The following is a 12,657-nucleotide window of genomic DNA, read 5'->3' as shown; positions in this document are numbered from 1 at the left end:
ATAAAGCATTTCAATATAAATTATCTACCTGGTAGCTATTTTATTAATGCCATTAACAACTTCAGCAACCAAAAAATAAACATGGAATCATCTGGGGAGGGTCCTAGCAAAACATCTAGTTATTTAAAAGAAATAATGGTTGGGGAGCCTGGGTGGCTCAGTCGGTTGGGCATCCGACTTCAGCTCAGGTCACGATCTCGCGGTCCGTGAGTTCGAGCCCCGCGTCGGGCTCTGGGCTGATGGCTCAGAGCCTGGAGCCTGCTTCCGATTCTGTGTCTCCCTCTCTCTCTGCCCCTCCCCCATTCATGTTCTGTCTCTCTCTGTCCCAAAAATAAATAAACGTTAAAAAATTTTAAAAAAATAAATAAATAAAATAAAATAAAAGAAATAATGGATGGCTTTCCTCCCAGTTTCCTCAAATACATATTATTCACATAAAAATGTTTTCTAGGGGCGCCTGGGTGGCGCAGTCGGTTAAGCGTCCGACTTCAGCCAGGTCACGATCTCGCGGTCCGGGAGTTCGAGCCCCGCGTCAGGCTCTGGGCTGATGGCTCAGAGCCTGGAGCCTGTTTCCGATTCTGTGTCTCCCTCTCTCTCTGCCCCTCCCCCGTTCATGCTCTGTCTCTCTCTGTCCCCAAAATAAATAAACGTTGAAAAAAAAAAATAAAAATAAAAAAAAATGTTTTCTATTATATCCACCACTCCATTATTTTTAAATTTTTATTTATTTTGAGAGAGAAAGCACAAGAGCAAGTGGGGAAGAGGCAGAGAGACAGGGAGAGAGAATCCCAAGCAGGCTCCACAAGATCATGAACAGAGCCGAAATCAAGAGTTGGGACACTTACTGACTGAGCCCCCCAGAAGCCTCCCAGCACTTCCTTTTAAAACCACTGATTTTTCTTTTGCTTCACAACTAATCTGTTAGGTACTTTGTTACTCTAACGATTGTCAATCAGAGCATCAATAGATAAATTTTTCAGTGTGTCTTCTTCCTTCCTCATTATCAACAGAGGTTCTTTTTTTTTTTTTAATTTTTTTTTTTAACGTTTATTTATTTTTGAGACAGAGAGAGACAGAGCATGAACGGGGGAGGGGCAGAGAGAGAGGGAGACACAGAATCGGAAGCAGGCTCCAGGCTCTGAGCCATCAGCCCAGAGCCCGACGCGGGGCTCGAACTCGCGGACCGCGAGATCGTGACCTGAGCTGAAGTCGGACGCTTAACCGACTGAGCCACCCAGGTGCCCCTCAACAGAGGTTCTTAAGCTAGAGTCCACAGCTTTAGAAAATATATGAAACCCTTAAAATTTTGTGCATGTTCATTTTTCCAGGGAAAATACCCAAACCTTTCCTCAAATTTTCAAAGGTTAAGAACAATTCCCCTGAAGCTCAAAACAATTACTTTATAAAAAATGTTCGAAGTTTACCTTCCACATGGATAAAGTTAGATACACTCACATCACTTTTGTTACACTTATATTTTGTCCTTAAAAATTGGAAACATCAAAAATTACTATTTTTAAAAAGCAGTCTTTTGGGGTTTTTCTTTTCACACTCATAAATTAAGTCATTTTTACTCGAGGACTCCTTTACAACATCAGCTGAGATGACAAGAAAACATTAGAGTTAGAAATCATAAAACTATACCTATTACAGAAATAACTCTTCTAGGATTAAAGTGGGACAATTTGTAGTATACCAAATTTTGGAGTACATAAAAGTGACAGCCCTGTAAAATTACCCGTAAGTCTTAGAACAGTAACAACGGACCACGGATAGAAAATTATAAGCTTTAATTTTCTATGTTAACAGAGTTAAGTGACTCCTTGATATATTAACATATTCTAACAATTACAATCAGTGTGCTGTAGAATTAAGAGTAATTTCAATACTGGGGTGCCTGGGCGGCTCAGTCAGACAAGTGTCTGTCTGACTTCAGCTCAGGTCATGATCTCGCAGTTTGCAGGTGTGAACCACGCATTGGGCTCTGTGCTGATGGCTCAGAGCCTGGAGCCTGTTTCAGATTCTGCGTCCCCCCTCTTTCTCTATCCCTCCTTTGCTCGCACTCTCTCTCTCAAAAATAAACATTAAAAAAAATTAAAAAACAAAATTTCAGAATTTGTGCTATGCCAGTTTTTGCTAAACATTCAAAATATGCTGTTATGAAAGCAAAGAAAAAAAGTTTGAAAAGAATGCCACACTGGAGAAATTTACGTTTTAATTTTCTTAAATTTATTTATTTATTTTTTGAGAGAAAGAGTAAGCATATGTGAGGGACAGAGGGAAAGAGAGAGACAAAATCACAAGCAAGATCCACACTGACAGCACAAAGTCTGACGCGGAGCTTGGGGACTCAATCTCACAAACTGGGAGATCATGACCTGAACCAAAATCAAGAGTTTGACACTTAACCAAATGACCAATCCAGGTGCCATTCCATTTGCTTCTAAGTTAGTAAAAAAAAAAAGCACACCAATGATACAAGTATTTAAATTAAGCCTCATTAGAACACATGAGTAAAATAAATATACTTTAAAAACTGACCCATATAGGGGCTGACCCTGGATGGCTCAATCAGTTAAGCATCCCAACTTCAGCTCAGGTTATGATCACACAATTGTGGGTTCAAGCCCTGCATTAGGCTCTGTACAGACAGCTCAGACCCTGGAGCCTACTTCAGATTTTGTGTCTCCCTCTGTCTCTGCCCCTCCCTCACTTATGCGGTCTCTCAAAAATAAACAAACATTAAAAAAAAAAAAAAAAACCTTACCCATCTAGTTACTTTTCAATATGAATTTGAAAAGTTAAAAATCATGGTCAAATGGACAGCACAAATAAATAGCAAATTGTAAAACATAAACAGAAATACTCACATAATATATCCACACCTATGTAATGTCATAAATTGATGTATCTGGCACCAGAAACGTCACCAACTTTATGAGAAATTTTAGGAACTTCATGTAAATAATCAGGCATAGACCAATTTAGCCAGTAGCCAGTAAGAAAGCAATTGAAATGGCTACTAAAGAACACCTCACCAAATGCTTTCCAAATGAGAATGGAAATATTAAAGAACCATAAGTTCTGCTAAATCTCAATGTAAGTATAAAATGTTTAATTTTCAACAACAAATTTTACTAGACTGAATTCCTTGACAGCAGAGCCCACACACCAATTCATTCCTGTACCCTTAACTTCAAACAGCGCTCAAGCATAGTGGGCATTCAATAAGATGTTCATTGAATAAATTGAGTTTCCTTAAGTCAAAACTAAATGGTAATTACTTAAAAAAAAAAAAAAAGCACACAAACATAAAGGGTTCTTTTTCACCACTACAGAAACAAAGCCACATACTCATACTGACTTCAACTGACAACAGTCAACATACTGTATCAGGCCATAAAAATGTATTATAAACAAGATATAAATCTTCCTTGTAACAGATATTATGGTTTTCATCCCTTAACAAATTACCCAATTTGGGGGAAAGGCAACTCCACCCAAAGTTCTAGGGATAAAGGCTCAGGCCTATATTTAGTACCATAAACTCTATTCTCCCGGCCAGAGCTCCCTGGCTACAAATGGGTACAGTCCCAAATCAAGATACATAGTCTAGAAAAGACGCTGATTGAGGAGAGTCTGGGAAACCAGCTTTCCCTTTCTTCTGAATATATCACCTTTACAAGAGTGACCCACACTCTCTCTCCCCTAAGGAATATCTGCAAGATAATAATCAATATAATGGGTACTCTGCCAACAAGAAAACTAAGGTACTCTCCCAAAATATGTATAAAATAGAAAACCTGAAACTTCCAAGCAGTTCAAGGCTCCATTAAATGACCTTGCTCATTAAACAAAGTCTAAGCTTACTCTATCTGTATCTGATCTAAAAGTATTGTTCTTTCTACAGTAAGCTTTTTAGCATCCAATTTTTATTTAGCCTTAATTAAAATTCTTTAAAGAATTTCAGTTTTTCTCAGATGTGAACACCGATAGTCCATCAAATTAACTGTCAATAAGTTAAGGGATACACACTAGACGTGAAAGGCAAACTTACCCTGTAACTTATGCATTTTGATACAGACAAAACAGTTCAATGCAGATATATATCTCATTCTTATATCTGGAATGAACAATTTATAAATCAAAAAAAATTCTGGCCACCACTGTTTGATTAACAGTATATTTAAAAGTACTTTATTTAATAAAGACAGATTCTACAAGTCAGAAGTAAAAACTAAACCTAAGATTCATTACATTCAAAAGAATCTAAAGTATTAATAGCAGGTATCAATTCACTATTAATATTAAATTAACATTTTGTGACTCATTACATACATAGGCATCTACCTCTTTGGTTTTTTTTTAAAGGTAACATGCCTATTTTGGTATTCTTCCTCAAACCGTATTACAAGGGCTAAAGCAGCAGAATCTTCTAAGGCATTATCTCAGAATCAGGTTTAGTAAGAAAGAAGCAGTAAAATACATCGAGAAGAATATAGACTAGAAGCAACATTTGAGAATAAAAGAGGAATTGGTAGTCACTAATATAAATAAGAGGATGAAAAGACTCAGGACCTGGAAACAAGACAGAAAAACAAATTAAAAAAATAAAAAAAATTAAAAGAAGCTGAAATACCAACTCACTCTAATGCACCATAAAATTCAACAAATAATTTACTATTTCCGATCTGAGTCAAGCTAGCGTAACAGAAATAGATACTGAAGAAAAACCAAACTGGCTTGATCACAGGTATACCTCATTTCATTGAATAAGTGTATTAAAAACTGGCAATTTTACCAATGCAACTCAAATTTCTCATTCAGTTCACGGTCTTAAAGCACTTTTTCAAACACCTGTAAGTTATGAAATCAATTCAGTAGGTCACAACCAGCACCTCTTTATTTCACTGTAATGGACTAGAAAATCAAAATAATGTATACAGTATTGTTTTTTGAGATTTCATTTATGGAGAAATATTTATGTGTATGATATAAACAAAGTAATTCTGATGGTTGCAATCAAGAAATGTCTTAAAAGGTTTTGATTTCATAACTAACACTAAACTCATTTTGGAGCAGAGAATAAAGGACGATCAAACATAAAGCCTTCTTTGATTGGCAGGAATGACAAATAAGCCCACTTTAAGAGAAACAGATCTTCCTTAGATGCCACTAATGCCCAAAAGTCGTAACTTTTTAGGTATTAAGGAATCTGAAAAAAGGTTTTTAAGACTACAGCTCCCATCTTGGAATCAAAGAACGAAGATAAACAGAATGACCTCTCCTCTTAGAGGGGAAAAAGAAACAAAGAAATGTATAAACTTGGGTTCAGAATTCATAAGAGTATTTAATTTAAAAATGAATATAGAAACTAATCCACCGTAATGGAACAAAAGACTAGTCATTCAACACTGGCAGTTCCTCAAGGCTCTGGTAGGCGCTCCTCTGTACTCCCCAAGGTCAATTTCATCTGCCATCTCTACTTCAGTGTGTCCTAAATATGTATCTCCAACTCAGACCTCTCCTGTGAGAACATCTAACTGCAAATTAACATCTCCACTTGAACTCTAAAACCAAAGTTATAATTTCCACTCCCCAACTCTAAACCTGGTAAATCTCTAATGTTCTACATCATAAACAGCATCAACACTGTTAAAGCTGCATAAGCCAGAAACCAAGAAGGTATCTTTCCTATCTCATTTACCATTCTCACTCTTTCTCCCCACACAATACACCATCAAATCTTAGAGATTTTAGGTACTCTTAAATCCATCTCATTCCCTCCACTGCCATCATTCTCCCTTCCCATTCCAACTACTCAAAAGTTTTCATCATGATTTATTTAGATTACTGTAATATGCTAATTGGTCTTCCATGGCTCAACCCATTCACCACATGGAAACCAAGTGATTTCAAATCCATCCACTGTCTAGTGTATCACTTCAAAGCTAAATAACAGAAATGTCTAACAATGCTAAAAAGGTCCAAGTCTAGTCCCAACTAGCGAGTCTCTCCTTGTACTACTCTTTCCCACAGAACTAAGGGTAAGCAATTCAGCCTGCTGCCTGTGTTTATACTGCAACAGCAGATCTGAACAGTTATAACAGAGGCTACGTTACCTGCAAAGCCTAAAATACTACCTGACTCTATGGAAAGTATGCCAGTACCTTCCTTAGATTAATGACCACTTACAGTGACCTCTTTAAAGAACATACCACATTCCCTCTCACAACATGAACACTCTACTCATTCAGCATTAAATAGTCTTCCAACCATCCAACCATTCCACTAGTTAAGTCCTATTAACCCATCATATCTGACTTAAAATGACACTTCTCAGGGAGGCCTTTCCTCACCCTCTATACTAGCACATCTCAATTCAGATAAGCCACATTTCAATAGCCCCGTTGGCTACCATACTGGAATAACAGTTCCAAGACAGAAGACTAGATGTTTTGAGGTGTACTTTTCTATTCTATTGGTCAATATGCCTATCTCTGTGCCAATACCAGTCTTACATGCTAAAGTTTTACATTATCTGATAAAATAAGCACATACACCCATCACCACCACTCCACCTCTGCCTTTCTTCTTAAGTGGCCTATTCGAGGAGCACCTGGGTGGCTCAGTTAAGCATCTGACTCTTCATTTCGGCTCAGGTAATGATATCGCAATTCATGGGTTTAAGCAGAACCTGCTTGGGTTTCTCGCTCGCTCTCTCTCTCTCTCTCTCTCTCCCTCCCTCCCTCCTTCTGCCCCTCTCTTGCTATCTCTCAAAAATAAATAAACTTTTTTTTTAAAAAGTGTCCTATTCTAGGCTCTTTACTCTTCCATACGTGGGTTAAAAACACTGTGTGAAGTAACCTGAAAAACCCTGACACTCTGAATGAAACACTGAATCCAGAGATTAGTCTGAAAGCAATGACTTCTTCATAATATGCTATATTCATGGACAGGAAAGCACTAGAGTTCCCCATTTATTTAGATCTTTTTCACTGTTTTTCAATACCTTTCCACATAGTGGTGTGCACTAGTATCTTCTCCAATTATTTTTACTATTTATTCCCAATATACAGAGAAGCAATTGACTTTTGGTAACTGATATTACTCAAACTATTTCTGTTAACTCCTCTACTACCATTAATTTATTTGTTGATCCTTTATGGCTTTTACATAGACAATCACATCAGCCAATAATGACAATTTTGCTTCCTCCATTCTAATATTCATGCATTTAATTTTTTTTATTTTATTGCTTTGACTAGCACCTCCACATAATACTGAATAAAGTGGTGACAGTGTGTACATTATCTTGTTCCTGGTTGAAAAGAGAGTCCATTTCCCCATTTAGGGCATTTGTTGCAGGATATTTGTTGCAGACTTCAATTGTTTATTTGTAGAAACCTTTTTTCCAAGTTAAGGTTCTTATCTATTCATAATATAGTTTTCTATGAATTTATTAAATTTAATAAAATGCCTTTCATACATTGTTGCTGCATGTTTTTTGCTATTATATGTCCAAAATCCCTTATCTAAAACCCTTGAGGAAAATATGTTTTAGCATTTGGAAGTTTTTAGTCATTAGCCATAATGTACAGTACAAAAACTGTCAATTATGTAACCCCATTAAAGTGTGGGTCGGTTCTGCAGTGAACTGTATGGATATTTACTCTAAATAAGATCAGCAATGATTAAAAATAGCCTCAAATAAGATTCTGCAACCAAGAGCAGGTCAAATCAGATTGTGTCGCAAAGTTTGAAAAAAAATAACAAAAACAAAAAACTTGGTTTTCAGAAGTTGTTGGATTTCAAAACTGCAGTCAAGGGCCTGTGGACCTGTATTTGTATTTCATTTAGGATTTTTGCATGTACACTCCCCTAAGCAAAACAGGACATAATTTTTTGGTATAATTTTACTTTCTTATACCATCCTTGTCTGATTCTGAAATTAAGACTAGATGACTTCAAGAAAATGAATTAAAGAACGTATTCTCCTGCTTTCTGTTTTCTGGAATAGTTTGAAGAACACTGAAATCATCCATTCCTTGAAAAGTCTCCTATCAAATGATCTGAGCCTGGTATTTTTGTGCAAGATAAAACTATTACTCCACAACTTATGGGGCTGGGGTGCCTGGGTGGCTCAGTTGGTTATGTGTCTGACTCTTGACTTTGGCTCAGGTCATGATCTCAGAGTCGTGAGATTGAGCCCTACATCATGTTTGCACTGGATGTGGTGCCTGCTTAAGATTCTCTCTCTCTCCCTCCCCCACCCCCCACTGCGTTCACTCTCCTTCTTTTAAAAACAACAACAAAAATAGTTATGGGATTATTCAAAGCTTTCTTGTCTGTATTTTTCTGAGTTTGTGTTAATTTTGTTTAAACTTTCAAATATGCTGACATAAAACTGTTGATAGTATTCTATTATCTTTTTTTTAAGTATTTTTTTTTTTAATGTTTACTTTTGAAAGAGACAGAGAGAGAAACAGAGCATGAGCAGTAGAGGGGCAGAGAGAAGGAGCCACAGAATCTGAAGCAGGTTCCAGGCTCTGAGCTGTTCGCACAGAGCGCAACGCAGGGCTCAAACTCATGAACTGTGAGATGATGACCTGAGCTGAAGTCAGACACTTAATCAACTGAGCTACCCAGGTGCCCCAATATTCTATTATTTTTTTAATCTATCTGTGATTATGTTCCCTTTTTCATTGTCAGTATTTAATTATGCCTTCTCTTTTTTTCTGATTAATCTTGAAGGACATTTGTCTACTTTTCTAGTCTTCTTAAAGAGTCAACTTTTAGCTTTATTGACTTCTCATTTGGTTTCTGTAGCTCTCTAACTTCAAAAATGAATATGTAAGGAAGCTCAGTCGGTAGATGACGTGACTCCTGATCCTGGGGTTCTAAGTTCGAGCTCCACTTTGGGTATACAGATTACTTAAAAAAATAAGTAAAAATAAACGGAGTATATACATCAGCTTCCTACCTAGACTATGTGAGGCCAATCACTTCCCTACCTGCAACCTGAAATCCAACACAACTTTCCTTACTCCTCAGGCCTTGCTTAACTAACTGCTTTTGGATTTAAACTAGCTCTTCAACTTAGCAGATTTTTATAAATGCAGTGTTATTTCACAATATCCCCAAAATAAGGGCAGTTTCCTATCATCTCTCACCTTACTTAGTAACAATTTTATGCCTCTGTAAACATGATTTTCCCCACCTAAAATCTTTTCTCCTTCTTTAAAGCCAACCAAAATACCCCAAACTGGTGACGTACCTCTTTCTTCATGAAGCTTTGTGAAATTAACTATAAACTCTAGGGTAATAGCTCAGCCTGTATTCCTTTAATATTTATACTTAAGTGATACTATCAAAAAATAGTGTACATACTTTATTTAACAAATTTACTAATGCGTCAGGCACTGCTATAAATAAATATGAACTGATTTTTCATAGCAGTCCCAAGAAATATGTTTATCTCCATTTTCCTAGTTGGAAGTGCAGAATGATTACACACTTACACAGCTAGTAAATGACAGAGCCTGGATTCAAATCCCAGAAGTCTGGCTCCAACAAACCATGTGCCCTTAACTATGCTTCCTTAAATTGTTCTAGTAGTACTTTCTTAACACTGCCCCAAGCACAAGGTATGGTCTCTCTAACTACCCATTTAAACTCTTTAAGGGGATGTGTGTTCTTTTTTTTATATCCTTCAACAACTTTCTGCACAGACTTTAAGTGTTTAGCAGGTTATTAGCTAATGCTTACTGAACTGAAACATGAGACGACAATTACTCAAGTCCAGCTTACACAATGAAAATAATTTTTAGGAAAATTAAGTTGCACTAAAGTGCTCCAGCCTTGCTTGGAAAACAAAAAATATTATGGATAACTTATATAAAGTTAGCTTTGGAGTGAGCTAAGACATATACTGTGCATATATACACACAAATCCATAAAATATAGCTGTGGTCCAACACTGTTTCTGTAAAATTTCACTGTAAACTATGTTTATCTTTTTAAGATCACAGGTATAGAAACTAAACATTTAAGCGATAAATTAAAAAATTAAAAATTATTTACAGACCTAAAAACTTCTAAAATAGAATTTCTTCAATTTTCTTAGAGTTCAAATATTCTAATACATGAATCTAAAAACTAAAGCAATGTTATATGAAAGTACAAGGAAATTCTAAAATAGCTCTAAAGATTAAAATAGCGTAAACTACCGTGAGTTAAGTCAACTGAAAGCAGATTATAAATACGACCCAAAGCCAATGCACCACTTCAATAGAAGTGAGGACAAGACTGACACCAAATGAAAAGAGGTACATTATACAAAAGGCTGAGTAGAAGCAAATATATGAACCATTGCAAGTGAAGAAGAAGAGAACCTAGGCCCATGTTTCTCTGTGGAATAATAACAAAAATTAAAGACAAATTACTGTATTTAGTGATTTTAAGATGTGGTGAATGTAAATACCAACATTACTTTATGTATCTTTAAAAAAGAAACAATAAAATCCTGTATTAATTATAATATCAATTAACACTGGATATTAGATTCAGTAAAATTCTTATCTTCCTGAACTTCCTCAACTTAGGATGGGGTTATATCCTGCTCAACCCATTGTAAGTTGAAAATACGTATCATTAAATCAAAAAACCACTTAATATACCTCACACGTCTAACATCATAGCTTAGCCTATCCTACCTCAAATGCTCTCAAAACACATTAGTCTACAGTTGGGCAAAATCACATAACACAAAGCCTATGCTATTAGTAAGTGATGAATATTCTGAAATGTACTGAATACTGTACTGAAAGTGAAAAACAGAATGATTTTGTGGGCAAAGAATGGTTGTTTACCCCTCATGACTGCATGGCTGAATGGAGCTGCAGCTTGCTACCATTGCCCAGCATCACAAGAATATTGTACTACATCTCACTAGCCCAGGAAAAGACCAAAATTCAAAATTCTAAGTATGGTTTCTATTGAATGTGCTACTGCTTTTGCACTATCATAAAGCTGAAAAATCTTAGTTGGAACCATCCTAAGTCAAGGACCATGTATATACTTAAGTGACTATGTAAGACAAATCATGTATGAGAAACATTTAATTCAAGGAATATTATTACTAAACTAACTGAAATCAGGTAATGTGCTAAAATTTCAGAATATAAATACAAATTTGGTATATTCCTTCCTCACAGTGGTCACAGTTAAGAAATTAACACTAAAGTAACTATAGTAATAATAAATATCGAGTCATTTAAGTCTTTGGAATTCAATTGTTGAACATGTTTACCCTAAAGAAATGACCTAGGGGTGCCTGGGTGGCTCAGTATGTTAAATGTCTGACTTCAGCTCAGGTTATGATCTCACAGTTCGTGGGTTTGGGCCCCACATCAGGCTCTGTGCTGACAGCTCAGAACCTGGAGCCTGCTTCAGATTCTAGGTCTCCTTCTCTCTCTGCCCCTCCCCGTGCTCACTCGCATGCTCTCTCTCTCAAAAATAAAACATTTAAAAAAGAAAATAATCTAAAAAGAACAATCTTTCATGCAAATTGGCCACTGCAATAAAAAAATGATAGCAAAATTAAAAACCTAGAAGCCTAGCCACCCAGTTTTAAAACAATTTGTTAAATGGAAAACAATGTAATAAGTAAAGGTATTAACTGAAATACTATGGAGCAATATGGAAAAATACAACTAAGTGAAAAAAATAAAAAAGCACATATACACTACTACTGCAACTAAATAAAAATTAGGAATAATGGGGAAATATAAAGAAAACTATTGAGAAAGATGTTGAAAACCTAAGTGTTTGCTCATAGATTGTATATTAACTAATAGTACTACACCATCATTAAATTTCCTCATTTTGGTATCTGTACTGTTACTATTTAAGAGAATGTTCTTGTTCTCACAAAATAAAGTATTTAATGGTAGAAAGAGTCCAACATCTCCAATTTAATCTCAAAGGGCTCAAAACAATAAACCTCAATACACACACACACATCAAATAGGTCAAGGAAGCAGGACAAAATGCTTCCTGAGGGTAAATCTCAGTAAAGAATATACAAAAGCTTTTATCCTTCCTGCAACTATTCTCCAAGTTGAAATTATAATAAAAAGTTACCGGGGCGCCTGGGTGGCTCAGTCGACTGAGCGTCCGACTTCAGCTCGGGTCATGATCTCACAGTCTGTGAGTTCGAGCCCCGCGTCAGGCTCTGTGCTGACAGCTCAGAGCCCGGGGCCTGTTTCAGATTCTGTGTCTCCCTCTCTCTCTAACCCTCCCCCGTTCACGCTCTGTCTCTATCTCAAAAATAAATAAACGTTAAAAAAAAAAAAAATTAAAAAAAAAAAAAAGTTACCAAAACAACTAAGTAAACTTATGATCAAAAATAGAAAAATAACACACATATACACAAAAGCAATTTAAAATGGAAAGGCTGTAAATGCTTTATTTTTGTTAATATGCATTAAGTAGTTTTAATAACCTAAGAAAAAATGCTGAAGTCTTTTGGTGGTGATAAAATGTATAGTAAAAACTAGTGATTAATAGCTGAGTATGAAAGATCGTTAGCTAGTAGCATGTGTTGTGAGTACCTGCAGTAAATATGTACTAAGATGATGGACATACATAACTGAT

The 12,657-nt window shown here is 36.0% G+C and overlaps 1 protein-coding gene across 3 annotated transcripts in view; it reads right to left on the bottom strand.

Annotated features, from left to right (window-relative positions):
- The window catches only part of ARHGAP5 (Rho GTPase activating protein 5), a 74,974-nt gene that overhangs the window by 44,704 nt on the left and 17,613 nt on the right, over positions 1-12,657 (bottom strand). The gene's annotated exons all lie outside the window — the stretch shown is intronic.

The sequence above is a fragment of the Lynx rufus genome, unplaced genomic scaffold, assembly GCF_022079265.1.
Source record: "Lynx rufus isolate CCGP_SWC_20201006 ecotype Redwood Valley unplaced genomic scaffold, mLynRuf1.p SCAF_13, whole genome shotgun sequence".
Lineage (NCBI taxonomy): Eukaryota > Metazoa > Chordata > Mammalia > Carnivora > Felidae > Lynx > Lynx rufus.
This window is presented reverse-complemented; position numbering and strand designations above follow the sequence as displayed.